At 51.3% G+C, this 16,051-nt stretch overlaps 10 non-coding genes across 10 annotated transcripts; 4 read left to right on the top strand and 6 right to left on the bottom strand.

Annotated features, from left to right (window-relative positions):
* Nucleotides 1-7,712: 7,712 nt before the first annotated feature.
* trnaf-gaa (transfer RNA phenylalanine (anticodon GAA)) lies at nucleotides 7,713-7,785 on the bottom strand. The gene has a single exon. It is a non-coding gene; the product is annotated as a tRNA-Phe (tRNA).
* Nucleotides 7,786-8,807: 1,022 nt separating this feature from the next.
* Nucleotides 8,808-8,879, top strand: trnad-guc (transfer RNA aspartic acid (anticodon GUC)). The gene has a single exon. It is a non-coding gene; the product is annotated as a tRNA-Asp (tRNA).
* Nucleotides 8,880-10,267: 1,388 nt separating this feature from the next.
* Nucleotides 10,268-10,339, top strand: trnah-gug (transfer RNA histidin (anticodon GUG)). Its single transcript has one exon. It is a non-coding gene; the product is annotated as a tRNA-His (tRNA).
* A 574-nt stretch (nucleotides 10,340-10,913) lies between these two features.
* On the bottom strand, nucleotides 10,914-10,986 carry trnav-aac (transfer RNA valine (anticodon AAC)). The gene has a single exon. It is a non-coding gene; the product is annotated as a tRNA-Val (tRNA).
* A 109-nt stretch (nucleotides 10,987-11,095) lies between these two features.
* trnaf-gaa (transfer RNA phenylalanine (anticodon GAA)) lies at nucleotides 11,096-11,168 on the bottom strand. The gene has a single exon. It is a non-coding gene; the product is annotated as a tRNA-Phe (tRNA).
* A 1,024-nt stretch (nucleotides 11,169-12,192) lies between these two features.
* trnad-guc (transfer RNA aspartic acid (anticodon GUC)) lies at nucleotides 12,193-12,264 on the top strand. The gene has a single exon. It is a non-coding gene; the product is annotated as a tRNA-Asp (tRNA).
* A 619-nt stretch (nucleotides 12,265-12,883) lies between these two features.
* trnav-cac (transfer RNA valine (anticodon CAC)) lies at nucleotides 12,884-12,956 on the bottom strand. The gene has a single exon. It is a non-coding gene; the product is annotated as a tRNA-Val (tRNA).
* Nucleotides 12,957-14,296: 1,340 nt separating this feature from the next.
* Nucleotides 14,297-14,369, bottom strand: trnav-aac (transfer RNA valine (anticodon AAC)). The gene has a single exon. It is a non-coding gene; the product is annotated as a tRNA-Val (tRNA).
* A 109-nt stretch (nucleotides 14,370-14,478) lies between these two features.
* trnaf-gaa (transfer RNA phenylalanine (anticodon GAA)) lies at nucleotides 14,479-14,551 on the bottom strand. Its single transcript has one exon. It is a non-coding gene; the product is annotated as a tRNA-Phe (tRNA).
* A 1,024-nt stretch (nucleotides 14,552-15,575) lies between these two features.
* On the top strand, nucleotides 15,576-15,647 carry trnad-guc (transfer RNA aspartic acid (anticodon GUC)). The gene has a single exon. It is a non-coding gene; the product is annotated as a tRNA-Asp (tRNA).
* The last annotated feature ends 404 nt before the right edge of the window (nucleotides 15,648-16,051 follow it).

The following is a 16,051-nucleotide window of genomic DNA, read 5'->3' as shown; positions in this document are numbered from 1 at the left end:
ATGTGTCTCGTCTGCATATAATTTCATTTTGTGTGCGTACTCCTCATGATGTCTATGGAAATATTTTGTCTTTTGAATGTCCCTTGGCTCTTCTTCTTTCTTTTCCACGTTTGGTAGTTTAGTCCGGATATCACGTCCAAAGATATGATTAGCTGGGGTTTCTCCAGATGCCCTGTGAGGTGTTGATGAATAAGCCAGCGGAATCTTAGGGAGTTCCTCTCTCCATTTTTTTCCTTCTGTCGCAGCTGCTCTCAAGGCCTTTTTCAGGTATCTGTGAAATCTTTAAATTTTGCCATTACTGCTCGGATAGTAAGGTGATGCACGGATGTGTTTAATTCCACAGTTAGTCAGAAATGATTCAAACAACTGAATTGCCTGCCATTATCTGGTACTACCTCTAGTGGATAACCAAATCATGCAAAGATGTTCATCAGCTCTCTAATAACTGTGGCTGAAGATATGTCTGATACAACAACCACCTCAGGGTAAGAGGTATAATAGTCTATGAGAGTCAATATGTATTCATTCTGAATGGGACCTACCAGATCAATGCCCAATTTTGTCCAAGGCATTGGTGGTAATTCAAGTGGTTGGAGAAGTTGATCCTCCTACAATGGCTGATTCAACACACAAGTGGAACAATTCCTGACTAGTCTTTCAACATCACTGTTCATGTTGGGCCAGTAAAATTTGCTTCTCAGGTACTGTTTTGTACGAACCACACCCTGATGTGTCTCATGTGCTAATTTCAATGCTTGTCTGATTTTTGTTTTCTGTAACACAATCCTCTGTCCTCTTAAAAGCAGTCCATCATATGTAGATAACTCCAACCTACACCTGTGGTATGGCTGCAGTTCTTCTGGAATTGGATTAGGCCATTGTCCTTTTTCCAATATGGACATCAACAATTTCAATGTGCCATCTTCGTTTGTTGCTTGCTTAAATTCCTCAAGTGTCAGTGGATGCAGTTCATAAGTGCTGATTGAAAGCACTCTATCAACATAGGTGTCTACATAACCAGTGTCTTCTGTGTCTGGTAAAGGAAGACGTGTTAATGAGTCTGCGACACTGGTTTTCCCTACTATGTGTTCAATTTTGTAATCATATGGCCGTAATCTCAATCCAAGTCTTTGTATCCTGGGTGGTAACAATGTTGCCTTTTTGGGATTGAACATGTAAATGAGGGGTTTATGATCCGTTTGAAGTGTGAACTTCTCTCCCCATAAATATGTCCTAAAATGTTCCACTGCCCAAACACAACCCAAGGCTTCACGCTCTATTTGCGAGTAATGCCTCTCTGTTGGGGTAAGTGAGCGACTTGCATATGCCACTGGCTTGTTCTGTCCATCTTCTTGTCTTTGTAGGAATACTGCTCCAAGCCCTACAGGACTCGCGTCACTAATCACTACTGTTGGCGCATCTAGTTTGAAGTATGCCAGACACGGTTCAGTTACAAGTGCTCTTTTCAACTCGGCAAAGGCTTTCTCAGTTTCCGATGTCCATTCCCACTTCTGTCCTTTCCTCGTTAGTTTTCTAAGGGGTTCTGATATATCCTCATAATTAGGAATGAATTTCATCAAAAATCCACAAGTGCCTAAGAACGAGCGCAAAAGTGCAACATTCTCAGGTCTCGGTGCTCTGCAAAGAGCTGTCACCTTTTTTGGGTCTGGTTTTATTCCTTCTGCAGTGACCAAATGTCCCAGTATCTCGATCTCTTTCAGGCCAAATATACACTTATCTTTATTTAAAGTTAAGCCTCTGTCTTGGAATCTTTGGAATACTTGCCTGAGCCTCTGTTCTAGTTGTTCTTCATTTTCCGCATGTACTACAACATCATCCATATACCATACAACACCTGGTATTGCACACAACATTGAGTCCATAGCCTTCTGACTAGCCTCTGGGGCACTAGACAAGCCAAAAGGAACTTTCTGAAAAGGTAACAACCCCTGTGTGTGATGATTCAATAATTCCATCATCCAACATTTTATCTAACTCCTGATTAACAGCTTCTATCATTGGATAGGGTACTCGTCTCAGACTTTGAGCTACTGGCGAAACTTTCTCATCTACTGTAACCTTGTGACTGTAACCCTTGATCTGTCCTAAACCTTTAAAGAGTGACTCATATTCCTGTGCTAAGCGCTTAAACCTCTCTGAAGACTGGTCAACTGCATTGACAGTGTCTCCTACATTCAGAATCTTCAGATCAAAACAAGCTTTTCTTCCCAACAATGCTTCTACATTTCCTTCAATTCCATAGGCTTTGTCCTTTGTTACATTTTTCTGCCATTTCAGCTGTGCCTCAAAGTAGCCAACACACTTAAGTGGACTAATTTGTGCATAGGCATACAATTTCTTCTTAGTCTGCTGAAGTTCTGTTCTGTGTGCAAACACTTTCTTGAAAAGTTCTACTCCAATGAAGTTTCTTTGACTTCCTGTATCTATCACCATTTTTATCTCTTGGCCATTTATTCGAACAGTTTCTTTACCTTCAGGGTCAATGGAATTAACAAATTCATCTGAGTCTGAAGAAGGTTCTTGAATTGTTCGTAGTTTTGTCCCTTCCTTATTTGTATTAAGTTTCTTTTCCTGATGGGAACCGTCTTTCTTTCTACACACTCATGCATAATGTCCTGTTTTCTTACAGTGTAGACATTTTGCTGTTCGCGCTCCGCATTCATCTGCTTTGTGCGTTGTTAGTCCGCACCTGTAACATGTAATGTCAGCCGTCCCCTGTTCTATATCTCTTGCATGACTGCGTCCTGCTGCTCGGCTTTTGTTTGTAAATTTTGAGCGAGCGCCCCGTTCAGTGTCACTTTGTCACTGTGGTCAGAAAGCATTCTTGATTCTGCTTGAGCTGCTTCATGAATTCTAGCGACTGTAAGAGCTCTTTCTAAAGTCAGCCCTTCCTCCTGCAACAATTTATCAAGCAGTCTCTTATGTGCACATTTTTCCACAAGTTGATCTCTTAACATGTCAGCTTCCAATACTCCAAAGTCACACGATTTAGCCAGTTCTCTTAGTGCATTCACAAAAGCATCAACAGATTCGTCCTGAGACTGAGTTCTCTGCCTAAATTTATGCCGTTCCAAAACCACATTTCTCCGCGGTGTAAAGTAAGCGTCTAAGGCAGCTACAGTCTGTTCATATGTACCTTTTTCTCCAAGGAGGTTGACGAAAATCCGCTGCACGGGAGCCCCGATACAGTGCAGTAATGTAGCCCGTCTCACGGCATCTTGAGCGTCTGTAGATCCACTGGCTATTTAAAAAAATCTGTACGACTCCATCCATATCGTGTATTCCGTATACAAATCCGGATCTCCGAGATTCAGTGGAAGCAGTGGAGAAAGCCGGGCATAAGCAAAGCTTCTCGGCGCGGCGGCCATATCTTCCATGGCGCAAGCTAAACGAACAGTCCGAAAAATCAAATGTTCTTTTCTACCAGCAAGAGAACTAAAGTCAGCAGTATTCTGCTCGCATTGAGTTCGTCAAGCACTCATCTCTTGTCGCTATAAATGTAAATAAAGAGCCGTTCTTATATCATTTTGACTATTTTATTAACTACACAAATCACGCCCTTATACCATATATTCCCGCCTTCTACTCTCTCTTTCTGTTGTCTTGCGATGTCTGCTCACTATACTACAAGGATGCTGTTTTGCAGAGCCCCAAGAGAGAACCTGGAGTGCACACTTTGAGGGGGGCGGGGGGCTGTGTTCGCGCTTTGCCCCCGGTCTCTTGCATGAGTACTAAATCTCACGGCACCAGTCAGCGGCCAGGAGACAAGTACAATATCGTGGGACAGAGGGCATAATCATTGACTGTTACATATGAGACGGGGATTAGGAGGAGACCCCAACTGATTGGTAAAGGGGAACACTGACACCAGAGTAACACCCCGGTGTCTCTTTCTGAGAGACGCCGTGGGATTTGTAAATGGCCAAGGAGGGTCGGGACCTCAGTTTTCCGCCTCCCCCGAAGGACAGCACCTGTTTGCACAGTAGAGTGTCGCCAACAGGATGCTGGGGCATAAGAAAGCCACACAGACCGCAGGGTGAGCGCTCCGTACTGGTCCCAGTAACACCTCTTGCAACCTGAGCTTTTCCGGGGGGAATCTCCTATCCGGGTGCAGACCAGGCTAACACCTGCTGGGCTGCCGTGGGTGAGCGCAGTCGTGAGTCGCAGGGTGAGATCTAGTCACCGGGGAGAAACGATACAAGCGGAGGATTACTCAGCTCTCGGCACTTGAAAAGCACAGAAGGCAGCAGGCTCTGGAGAGCAGGAAAGAGACGGAGCCTTGTGGGCAGGCGAGCAGACTCGTTTTTTGGAAATTGCTGAAAAGGCTCCAGTGTTTGTTTGGTGTGTGGCAGGCGCATGTCGCGAGCTTGCGTAGCGATCTGCCGGTCTGGTGTTATGCAAATGAGGCCGAATTGCATGCTGCGAATGCAAAATGGTGACTGCAGATGTGTAGGAAATGGCGCGCTTGTTTTCTCGTTTTGCCCACACTTTTGAGTGTTAGTGTGGCGGAAGAGTGGGCACATCAGGAGGCGGGCCGCTTGCAGGGGCTTGTACAACTCATACTTACCTGGCAGGGGAGATACCTTGATCAAGAAGGAGGAGAACAGCGAGGAGAACAGTGACCCCTCCCCCACTCCTGCTCCTCAGAACGAGAAATCCACTGCGACCCCACAACCGCAGACTGCACTAGACAAGCACGAGGGTTTGAAAACCCCCGAGAACAGTGAGGGCCAGTGTGGGGTCCCCCAGTGGAACTGGCCCAGCGATGATACCCAGGATTCAGCGGAGCTGCTTTTCTCAGAACCTGCAAGTGCTACAGATGCCCTCCTCTCCTCCATCCAGTCCATCACGGAGGATCTGCAGCAGCTGGTGGGTGAGGGGGAAGAGGAGACTGGTGCATCGGCTGCACCCCATTACCCTCAGTGCTCCCAGGAGCTGGACTTGAGGAAAAGGAAAAATGACTCTGTTTTCTCCCCGAGCGAGGAGGAAGGAGAGCATGGTGATGGGGACAGCTGGAACCCCTCCACCCCTCCCTCTACCCCCTTCCTTGAAATGGACTCCGTGAATGCTTTTACTGCTGCCACCCTGATGAAGGCTCATTCAGAGGATGGCTGGCAGGAAATTGGTAAGAAGAAAAAGAAAAAGAAGAAGGTAACAGGTGAGACAGAAGAGAAATGTGTTTTGTAAAGACTGTTTCCACTTTCTTATGTAATATGGCTCTAAACATAATTTCTCTTAACACCAGAGGTATCAATGACAGAGTTAAATGCCAGTCTGTCTTTGATTACCTCCAGCAGAGAGAGGGAGATGTGTTGATGTTGCAGGAGTGTGCTTTAGCCTATCAAGAGAGGTATAAAAGCTTTGAAGATAGGTGGGATAAAAGGCCTTCTGATTGGTCAGGGGACAATAACAACAGAACCTCTGGCGTGGCCATTCTTTTCAAAGGATGGGCATTCAAATTGAAAAGTATTCAGAGGGTCATAGATGGCAGGTTGCTGTGTGTGGATGTGGAATGGGGGACCGTTAACCTGCGGCTAATCACTGTGTATTGTCCTACTGACGTGGGAGGAAGGGTGGAGCTACTCAAGGCACTCTCTCCCCTATTGTTATGTAGCACAGACGTGATAGTGGGTGGGATTTTAATTGTATCTTAAAGCATACAGACAGGCAGTCTAGCTCTCCGATAAAATTGGATTCCAGCTCACTGGCCCTGCAAAACTTAGTTCAAGACTTTAAACTCTCAGACACATATAGATGTATATATCCCACAACAGCAGGATATACATGGTCAGGGAGGAATAGCAGCTCCAGAATTGACTATTGCTTTGTCTCAGAGAGAGTGAAAGTTGTTGGGGTCACTCTTCAGCCTGTCTTCTTCTCAGATCACCAGGCTTTAGGGTGTAGAGTGGAACTCAAGGGTGGGACTGTCTTTGGCCCAGGCCTCTGGAAACTCAACACAAAGCTGCTAGAGAACGAGGGGGTAGTATCCCGCTACAAGGAGAAACTATCACAGTGGCTGTCCTTGCAGTGTCTGTACAGGTCAGTAGGAGAGTGGTGGGAGGAGGTGAAGGTGAGGACAAAGGCCTTTTTCATGGCTGAAGGAAGGAAGGCTGCTGCCAGACGGAGAAGAGTGCTAGCCAGGAAACAGAGGCAGCTGCAGCGTCTCTACACGAGACAGTGGCTTCGATGTGCTCGAGGATATCACCCTTTTAAAAAAGGATGTCCGGAGCATAGCGGAAGAAAGTAGTCGAGGAGTGCTGTTAAGAAGCTGTGTGCAGTTCTTGGAAGAAAATGAGAAGTGTACTCGCTTCTTTTTCAGTAAAGTGGTAGGCTCCAAGTCTGTCATGGAAAGTGTAGTTGATGAGGAGGGAAGAGAGAGTACAGAGCTGAGTGCTATTCTCTCCTGCATCGAGGCCTTCTTGTCACGGACGTCCAAGGGGACTAACCGTGGGGAGCAGGAGGGCGGAAAAAGACCCATATGCGTAGCGGCGAGACGGGAAAAAGGCCCGGGCTCATTAGTGCAAAGAGTTCAGGAATGCCGTATAGAAACCTGTGCCCTCAGGGAGTGGACGTGGGGCGCCCTGGTGCTAGGCGGGTCTCAGGACATCCGAACGTCAGTGCTGAGCGAGGACAGAGTGCAAGACCCGGAAATATATAGCCCAAGGGAAAGAGAGGGCAAGAAGGACAGCAGACCAGAAACTAGGGACAGGACAGAGAAGGACCGCCCTCTGGCTGCAGAGGGTGTGACACTTCTACTCAAGACTGTACAGCTCTACAGAGGTAAAGGATGAAGAAATTCATTTTTTTACCTCAAAGCTAGAAAAAATTTTGAGTGAAGAAGATAGGGAAGTACTTTTGGGGGATTTGACAGTAGAAGAGCTGAGAGGCTATGGAGAGCTTACAGAAGGGGAAAACTCCGGGTGCTGACAGGCTCCCTAAAGGGGCGTCTGCTTTTACTACTTGCACGAATGAAGGCAAAAAAAAGCCAATCGATGTGAATGAACGGCGCTTTACAGAGGAGTACTGCCTGACTGGATCGTTGATGAACGACAGAGGCCACTCCGAGCTCTTCTCGATTTTCTTCAATGACTTACTAAGGATCTTCTTCACATTCGCCCATGCAGGGGAAGCCAGTTACACCAAAGCAAACGCAGGAAAGTGCAATTCAAACAGAGACCAGGAGGGACTTTTTTACACCGAGAGTGGTCGGAGAATAGAACAATGCGCCCAGCCCTGTTGCTGGTACCGATTCTTGATGAGATCTTGGGCTCACTAAGAAGCCCCCGCTGGATGCTAATCTTTCTGTTGTTCTTGCAGGTCCTGCGCTGCTTTTGAGCTGACAGAGCTCATCCTGGTCTGTCGGCACAGCCCAATTGCAAATGATCGGCTCTGCATACAGAAGGAACGTGCGTTTGGTACAAGAGTGCATGAAGGCACCGATAAGACATTGGGAACAAATGACCGGTCGCTCAATACCTCTCTGAAGTACAGGAGCGTGCAAAACGAGGCTGTTTCCACCCGGTCTCAAACCGGGGACCTTTCGCGTGTTAGGCGAACGTGATAGACGCTACACTACGGAAACCTGCAGGGACTGCTGCTGGTGTCTCGCTTGCGTTTCGGGCTGAGAAAGGGAAGCGTCACTTTAGGCAGGGGGAGCTGAAGAGAGGAACAAAGGGCGCCATGAAATAGAATGCCAAAACCCAGGATCAAATCAGGGACCTTTAGATCTTCAGTCTAACGCTCTCCCAGCTGAGCTATTTCGGCGGTGCCGAGAGCACACAGCCACCTGCTCCAGCCTTCCTGTGTTGCGGCATGAGCGCACCAAGAGTAGCGGGAGAGTGTTGCAGGAACGTCACTCAGAAGGAAAGCCACCCAGCTGCGCCCTCTGAGCTCTGTCCAGCGCATCTTCCTCGCATGGACTCCTGCCTGCGACGGGCAGGAAACAATTAGCAAGAACAGAACGACACCCCATGGGTGTCTCATGACCGCACCTTAGGTTGTGACACGTGCAGGTGTGAGGGGTTGCCGGGCTACTTTGGAGCAGAGCTTGGGCGGAGGGGGGGCGGGAAAGCAGACAAAGAGGTGACACCTCAAGGTCTGCACGATCACAGCTCTCCGCCGCCCCAGGCTTCCGCTCGATAAGCTACTGGACACACCCGCCCCTCCTCACACAGACCGTGGAAAAGCCCCCGAGTGGGAGGGCTCTCTCTTCCTCCCAGGAGCTCTTGGACACGACGCACAGACAGGGCGCGGGGAGCCGCCGCCTGCAAACACGGCTCCAGGCGGGACTCCACTCCGCAGGAGCCGCAGAGCAGAGGAGATGAGGGCAGCTTAGCTCCTGTGCAGAGACCTGAGCTGTTGTTGCTGTGGATGCTGTCTTTTCTGCACTCGGGGTAGGAGTGAATGTTGAGTTGCCCTTAGAAATGAAGCAGAGCACTTCAACGGCACGGATGTGTGTGTGTGCGCCCTGGTGATTCTGGGAGACAGATCGAACCTGGGCTAAAAGAGAGGGGGCTTAGCCCTCTTCCATTTGCTAGTTCAAAGTTGTACAACCCCTTTGTATCTGCTAGGCGGCGTAGTCGTCGTGCACAAAGAACGCTTTGAAAAGCGTCAAAGGCAAGTCATTCCGAGTTGGTCGTTTGTGTTTTCCGTTCAGACGCGAAATGCTGAAATGATCTCTCGGCTCCTCGGTTGTCATTTCTGCTCCGTAAAGGGATCACAGCACGCGTCGGCTTCCAGCATGCTGGGTCGGGACACGATGCCGGGGGTTGGGGAGAGCGATGTCTTCCTCGTTAGTATAGTGGCAAGTATCCCCGCCTGTCACGCGGGAGACCGGGGTTCGATTCCCCGACGGGGAGTAGCTTTTCTTTCACCTCCTTAGAGAAATGACTGCCTTTCACTTCTCTGTTTTCTTTCACAGCGTCGTGCACCTCTTCATTGCTCTCGCTTTCAGAGCCTCCGCACGGCAGTCGACTCGACATCAGGAAGCACATTGAAGTGAAAGCAGGAAGCGCTGCGACATGCACTGTGCAGATCCCGCCACACTAAGAGGTGAGTGGGTCTGTTCGATGCACAAAGAACGCTTTGAGAAGCGTCAAAGGCAAGTCATTCCGAGTTGGTCGTTTGTGTTTTCCGTTCAGACGCGAAATGCTGAAATGATCTCTCGGCTCCTCGGTTGTCATTTCTGCTCCGTAAAGGAATCACAGCACGCGTCGGCTTCCAGCATGGTGGGTCGGGACACGATGCCGGGGGTTGGCGAGAGCGATGTCTTCCTCGTTAGTATAGGACCTGTCACCTGTCCCCACCTGTCACGCGGGAGACTGGGGTACATCAGGACGCGCCTTGAAGTGAAAGCAGGATGCGCTGTGACATGCACTGTGCAGATCCCGCCACACTAAGAGTTGGGTCCAGTGGGTCTGTTCGATCACAGCGCTAGGCGAATCCCCAATCCCCTTTTGTGCCTGGCGACAAAAGATGTCTGTTTCCGCCCGGTTTCGAACCGGGGACTTTTCGCGTGTGAGGCGAACGTGATAACCACGACACTACGGAAACGGTGGTAAGACGTGCCCAGCGGCCCAGCGCTGAGCTTCGCCAATGCGATTCAGCTGCTTCCAGTGCCTTTATTGGAGTGCGCTGATGGACCGTGCTCTCTCTCCAGAGACCAGCACGCCTGTCATGGACGGAGCAGGAAAGGCGGCGCCACATTCTACAGCCCTCTCCACGCAATCGACGAAATCGGGCTACTGAAGTGGAGAAAATCGCCTCTCCAGAAAGTGCAAATATCATCTTGGAGACTATAAATCCTATTGCCGAAGGTCAGCCCTGTCTACCAGAGTAACCCTCCCACAGCGATGATCAGCTCGTCTCACACGCGAGAAGTTTCGGTTGGAAACAAGCGCCCCCTCTTCTCGCACGTTTTGCACGTTCGAGTAGTTTTAATGCGGCTCTTTCGTACACGGTGCTGATCTTTTGGAAAGCAGGAGGCAAAACCGAGTCGAACCGCCTGGGTGAAAACCAGGAACCCTAACCGCTAGACTATATGGCAGCGAACAACCATGCTGTTCCCGGCATCATGCAAGCAAACTACATAAATATGAGAAAACACGCAAGAGAGTTGTCACTCAGAGTGTCGAAGGGTCGATGTATACTGGGGCTCAGTTGAAATGCAACGTCAGGACTTTTCCGAATTATGTCACACGAAGAGAGCACAGCCCTTTCCGCCCTGCCGCGTGTGTCTCGGTAACTCGCTGTGATCGTATAGTGGTCAGTACTTTGCGTTGTGGCCGCAACAACCCCGGTTCGAATCCGGGTCACGGCAGAATAGGGGCGTCTGCTTTTACTACTCGCACGAATGAAGGCAAAAAAAAGCCAATCGATGTGAACGAACGGCGCTTTACAGAGGAGTACTGCCTGACTGGATCGTTCATGAACGACAGAGGCCACTCCGACCTCTTCTCGGTTTTCTTTAATGACTTACTAAGGATCTTCTTCACATTCGCCCATGCAGGGGAAGCCAGTTACACCAAAGCAAACGCAGGAAAGTGCATTTCAAGCAGAGACCAGGAGGGACTTGTTTACACCGAGAGTGGGCGGAGAATGGAACAATGCGCCCAGCCCTGTTGCTGGAGCCGATTCTTGATGAGCTCTTGGGCTCACTAAGAGGCCCCCGCTGGATGCTAATCTTTCTGTTGTTCTTGCAGGTCCTGCGCTGCTTTTGAGCCGACAGAGCTCGTCCTGGTCTGTCGGCACAGCCCAATTGCAAATGATCGGCTCCGCGTACAGAAGGAACGTGCATTTGGTACAAGAGTGCACGAAGGCACCGGAAATACATTGGGAACAAATGACCGGTCGCTCAAGACCTCTGTGAAGTACAGGAGCGTGCAAAACGAGGCTGTTTCCGCCCGGTCTCGAACCGGGGACCTTTCGCGTGTTAGGCGAACGTGATAGCCGCTACACTACGGAAACCTGTAGGGACTGCTGCTGGTGTCTCGCTTGCGTTTCGGGCTGAGAAAGGGACGCGTCACTTTAGGCAGGTGGCGCTGGAGAGAGGAACAAAGGGCGCGATGAAACAAAATGCCGAAACCCGGGATCGAACCAGGGACCTTTAGATCTTCAGTCTAACGCACTCCCAACTGAGCTATTTCGGCAGTGCACAAAGCCCACAGCCACCTGCTCCGGCCTTCCTGTGTTGTGGCATGAGCGCACCAAGAGTAGCGGGAGAGTGTTGCAGGAACGTCACTCAGAAGGAAAGCCACCCAGCTGCGCCCTCTGAGCTCTGTCCAGCGCATCTTCCTCGCATGGACTCCTGCCTGCGACGGGCAGGAAACAATTAGCAAGAACAGAACGACACGCCATGGGTGTCTCATGACCGCACCTTAGGTTGTGACACGTGCAGGTGTGAGGGGTTGCCGGGCTACTTTGGAGCAGAGCTTGGGCGGAGGGGGGGCGGGAAAACAGACAAAGAGGTGACACCTCAAGGTCTGCACGATCACAGCTCTCCGCCGCCCCAGGCTTCCGCTCGATAAGCTACTGGACACACCCGCCCCTCCTCACACAGACCGTGGAAAAGCCCCCGAGTGGGAGGGCTCGCTCTTCCTCCCAGGAGCTCTTGGACACGACGCCCAGACAGGGCGCGGGGAGCCGCCGCCTGCAAACACGGCTCCAGGCAGGACTCCACTCCGCAGGAGCCGCAGAGCAGAGGAGATGAGGGCAGCTTAGCTCCTCTGCAGAGACCTGAGCTGTTGTTGCTGTGGATGCTGTCTTTTCTGCACTCGGGGTAGGAGTGAATGTTGAGTTGCACTTAGAAATGAAGCAGAGCACTTCAACGGCACGGGTGTGTGTGTGTGTGCGCCCTGGTGATTCTGGGAGACAGATCGAACCTGGGCTAAAAGAGAGGGGGCTTAGCCCTCTTCCATTTGCTAGTTCAAAGTTGTACAACCCCTTTGTATCTGCTAGGCGGCGCAGTCGTCGTGCACAAAGAACACTTTGAAAAGCGTCAAAGGCAAGTCATTCCGAGTTGGTCGTTTGTGTTTTCCGTTCAGACGCGAAATGCTGACATGATCTCTCGGCTCCTCGGTTGTCATTTCTGCTCCGTAAAGGAATCACAGCACGCGTCGGCTTCCAGCATGCTGGGTCGGGACACGATGCCGGGGGTTGGAGAGAGCGATGTCTTCCTCGTTAGTATAGTGGCAAGTATCCCCGCCTGTCACGCGGGAGACCGGGGTTCGATTCCCCGACGGGGAGTAGCTTTTCTTTCACCTCCTTAGAGAAATGACTGCCTCACTTCTCTGTTTTCTTTCACAGCGTCGTGCACCTTTTCATTGCTCTCGCTTTCAGAGCCTCCGCACGGCAGTCGACTCGACATCAGGAAGCACATTGAAGTGAAAGCAGGAAGCGCTGCGACATGCACTGTGCAGATCCCGCCACACTAAGAGGTGAGTGGGTCTGTTCGATGCACAAAGAACGCTTTGAGAAGCGTCAAAGGCAAGTCATTCCGAGTTGGTCGTTTGTGTTTTCCGTTCAGACGCGAAATGCTGAAATGATCTCTCGGCTCCTCGGTTGTCATTTCTGCTCCGTAAAGGAATCACAGCACGCGTCGGCTTCCAGCACGGTGGGTCGGGACACGATGCCGGGGGTCGGAGAGAGCGATGTCTTCCTCGTTAGTATAGGACCTGTCACCTGTCCCCACCTGTCACGCGGGAGACTGGGGTGCATCAGGACGCGCCTTGAAGTGAAAGCAGGATGCGCTGTGACATGCACTGTGCAGATCCCGCCACACTAAGAGGTGGGTCCAGTGGGTCTGTTCGATCACAGCGCTAGGCGAATCCCCAATCCCCTTTTGTGCCTGGCGACAAAAGATGTCTGTTTCCGCCCGGTTTCGAACCGGGGACCTTTCGCGTGTGAGGCGAACGTGATAACCACTACACTACGGAAACGGTGGTAAGACGTGCCCAGCGGCCCAGCCCTGAGCTTCGCCAATGCGATTCAGCTGGTTCCAGTGCCTTTATTGGAGTGCGCTGATGGACCGTGCTCTCTCTCCAGAGACCAGCACGCCTGTCATGGACGGAGCAGGAAAGGCGGCGCCACATTCTACAGCCCTCTCCACGCAATCGACGAAATCGGGCTACTGAAGTGGAGAAAATCGCCTCTCCAGAAAGTGCAAATATCATCTTGGAGACTATAAATCCTATTGCCGAAGGTCAGCCCTGTCTACCAGAGTAACCCTCCCACAGCGATGATCAGCTCGTCTCACACGCGAGAAGTTTCGGTTGGAAACAAGCGCCCCCTCTTCTCGCACGTTTTGCACGTTCGAGTAGTTTTAATGCGGCTCTTTCGTACACGGTGCTGATCTTTTGGAAAGCAGGAGGCAAAACCGAGTCGAACCGCCTGGGTGAAAACCAGGAACCCTAACCGCTAGACTATATGGCAGCGAACAACCATGCTGTTCACGGCATCAAGCAAGCAAACTACATAAATACGAGAAAACACGCAAGAGAGTTGTCACTCAGAGTGTCGAAGGGTCGATGTATACTGGGGCTCAGTTGAAATGCAACGTCAGGACTTTTCCGAATTATGTCACACGAAGAGAGCACAGCCCTTTCCGCCCTGCCGCGTGTGTCTCGGTAACTCGCTGTGATCGTATAGTGGTCAGTACTTTGCGTTGTGGCCGCAACAACCCCGGTTCGAATCCGGGTCACGACAGAATAGGGGCGTCTGCTTTTACTACTCGCACGAATGAAGGCAAAAAAAAGCCAATCGACGTGAACGAACGGCGCTTTACAGAGGAGTACTGCCTGACTGGATCGTTCATGAACGACAGAGGCCACTCCGACCTCTTCTCGGTTTTCTTTAATGACTTACTAAGGATCTTCTTCACATTCGCCCATGCAGGGGAAGCCAGTTACACCAAAGCAAACGCAGGAAAGTGCATTTCAAGCAGAGACCAGGAGGGACTTGTTTACACCGAGAGTGGGCGGAGAATGGAACAATGCGCCCAGCCCTGTTGCTGGAGCCGATTCTTGATGAGCTCTTGGGCTCACTAAGAGGCCCCCGCTGGATGCTAATCTTTCTGTTGTTCTTGCAGGTCCTGCGCTGCTTTTGAGCCGACAGAGCTCGTCCTGGTCTGTCGGCACAGCCCAATTGCAAATGATCGGCTCCGCGTACAGAAGGAACGTGCATTTGGTACAAGAGTGCACGAAGGCACCGGAAATACATTGGGAACAAATGACCGGTCGCTCAAGACCTCTGTGAAGTACAGGAGCGTGCAAAACGAGGCTGTTTCCGCCCGGTCTCGAACCGGGGACCTTTCGCGTGTTAGGCGAACGTGATAGCCGCTACACTACGGAAACCTGTAGGGACTGCTGCTGGTGTCTCGCTTGCGTTTCGGGCTGAGAAAGGGACGCGTCACTTTAGGCAGGTGGCGCTGGAGAGAGGAACAAAGGGCGCGATGAAACAAAATGCCGAAACCCGGGATCGAACCAGGGACCTTTAGATCTTCAGTCTAACGCACTCCCAACTGAGCTATTTCGGCAGTGCACAAAGCCCACAGCCACCTGCTCCGGCCTTCCTGTGTTGTGGCATGAGCGCACCAAGAGTAGCGGGAGAGTGTTGCAGGAACGTCACTCAGAAGGAAAGCCACCCAGCTGCGCCCTCTGAGCTCTGTCCAGCGCATCTTCCTCGCATGGACTCCTGCCTGCGACGGGCAGGAAACAATTAGCAAGAACAGAACGACACGCCATGGGTGTCTCATGACCGCACCTTAGGTTGTGACACGTGCAGGTGTGAGGGGTTGCCGGGCTACTTTGGAGCAGAGCTTGGGCGGAGGGGGGGCGGGAAAACAGACAAAGAGGTGACACCTCAAGGTCTGCACGATCACAGCTCTCCGCCGCCCCAGGCTTCCGCTCGATAAGCTACTGGACACACCCGCCCCTCCTCACACAGACCGTGGAAAAGCCCCCGAGTGGGAGGGCTCGCTCTTCCTCCCAGGAGCTCTTGGACACGACGCCCAGACAGGGCGCGGGGAGCCGCCGCCTGCAAACACGGCTCCAGGCAGGACTCCACTCCGCAGGAGCCGCAGAGCAGAGGAGATGAGGGCAGCTTAGCTCCTCTGCAGAGACCTGAGCTGTTGTTGCTGTGGATGCTGTCTTTTCTGCACTCGGGGTAGGAGTGAATGTTGAGTTGCACTTAGAAATGAAGCAGAGCACTTCAACGGCACGGGTGTGTGTGTGTGTGCGCCCTGGTGATTCTGGGAGACAGATCGAACCTGGGCTAAAAGAGAGGGGGCTTAGCCCTCTTCCATTTGCTAGTTCAAAGTTGTACAACCCCTTTGTATCTGCTAGGCGGCGCAGTCGTCGTGCACAAAGAACACTTTGAAAAGCGTCAAAGGCAAGTCATTCCGAGTTGGTCGTTTGTGTTTTCCGTTCAGACGCGAAATGCTGACATGATCTCTCGGCTCCTCGGTTGTCATTTCTGCTCCGTAAAGGAATCACAGCACGCGTCGGCTTCCAGCATGCTGGGTCGGGACACGATGCCGGGGGTTGGAGAGAGCGATGTCTTCCTCGTTAGTATAGTGGCAAGTATCCCCGCCTGTCACGCGGGAGACCGGGGTTCGATTCCCCGACGGGGAGTAGCTTTTCTTTCACCTCCTTAGAGAAATGACTGCCTCACTTCTCTGTTTTCTTTCACAGCGTCGTGCACCTTTTCATTGCTCTCGCTTTCAGAGCCTCCGCACGGCAGTCGACTCGACATCAGGAAGCACATTGAAGTGAAAGCAGGAAGCGCTGCGACATGCACTGTGCAGATCCCGCCACACTAAGAGGTGAGTGGGTCTGTTCGATGCACAAAGAACGCTTTGAGAAGCGTCAAAGGCAAGTCATTCCGAGTTGGTCGTTTGTGTTTTCCGTTCAGACGCGAAATGCTGAAATGATCTCTCGGCTCCTCGGTTGTCATTTCTGCTCCGTAAAGGAATCACAGCACGCGTCGGCTTCCAGCACGGTGGGTCGGGACACGATGCCGGGGGTCGGAGAGAGCG

This window comes from Lepisosteus oculatus, chromosome 14 (assembly GCF_040954835.1).
Source record: "Lepisosteus oculatus isolate fLepOcu1 chromosome 14, fLepOcu1.hap2, whole genome shotgun sequence".
NCBI classification, from domain to species: Eukaryota; Metazoa; Chordata; class Actinopteri; order Semionotiformes; family Lepisosteidae; genus Lepisosteus; species Lepisosteus oculatus.
Note: the sequence above shows the minus strand (reverse complement) of the source record. Positions and strands in the feature narration are given on the sequence as shown.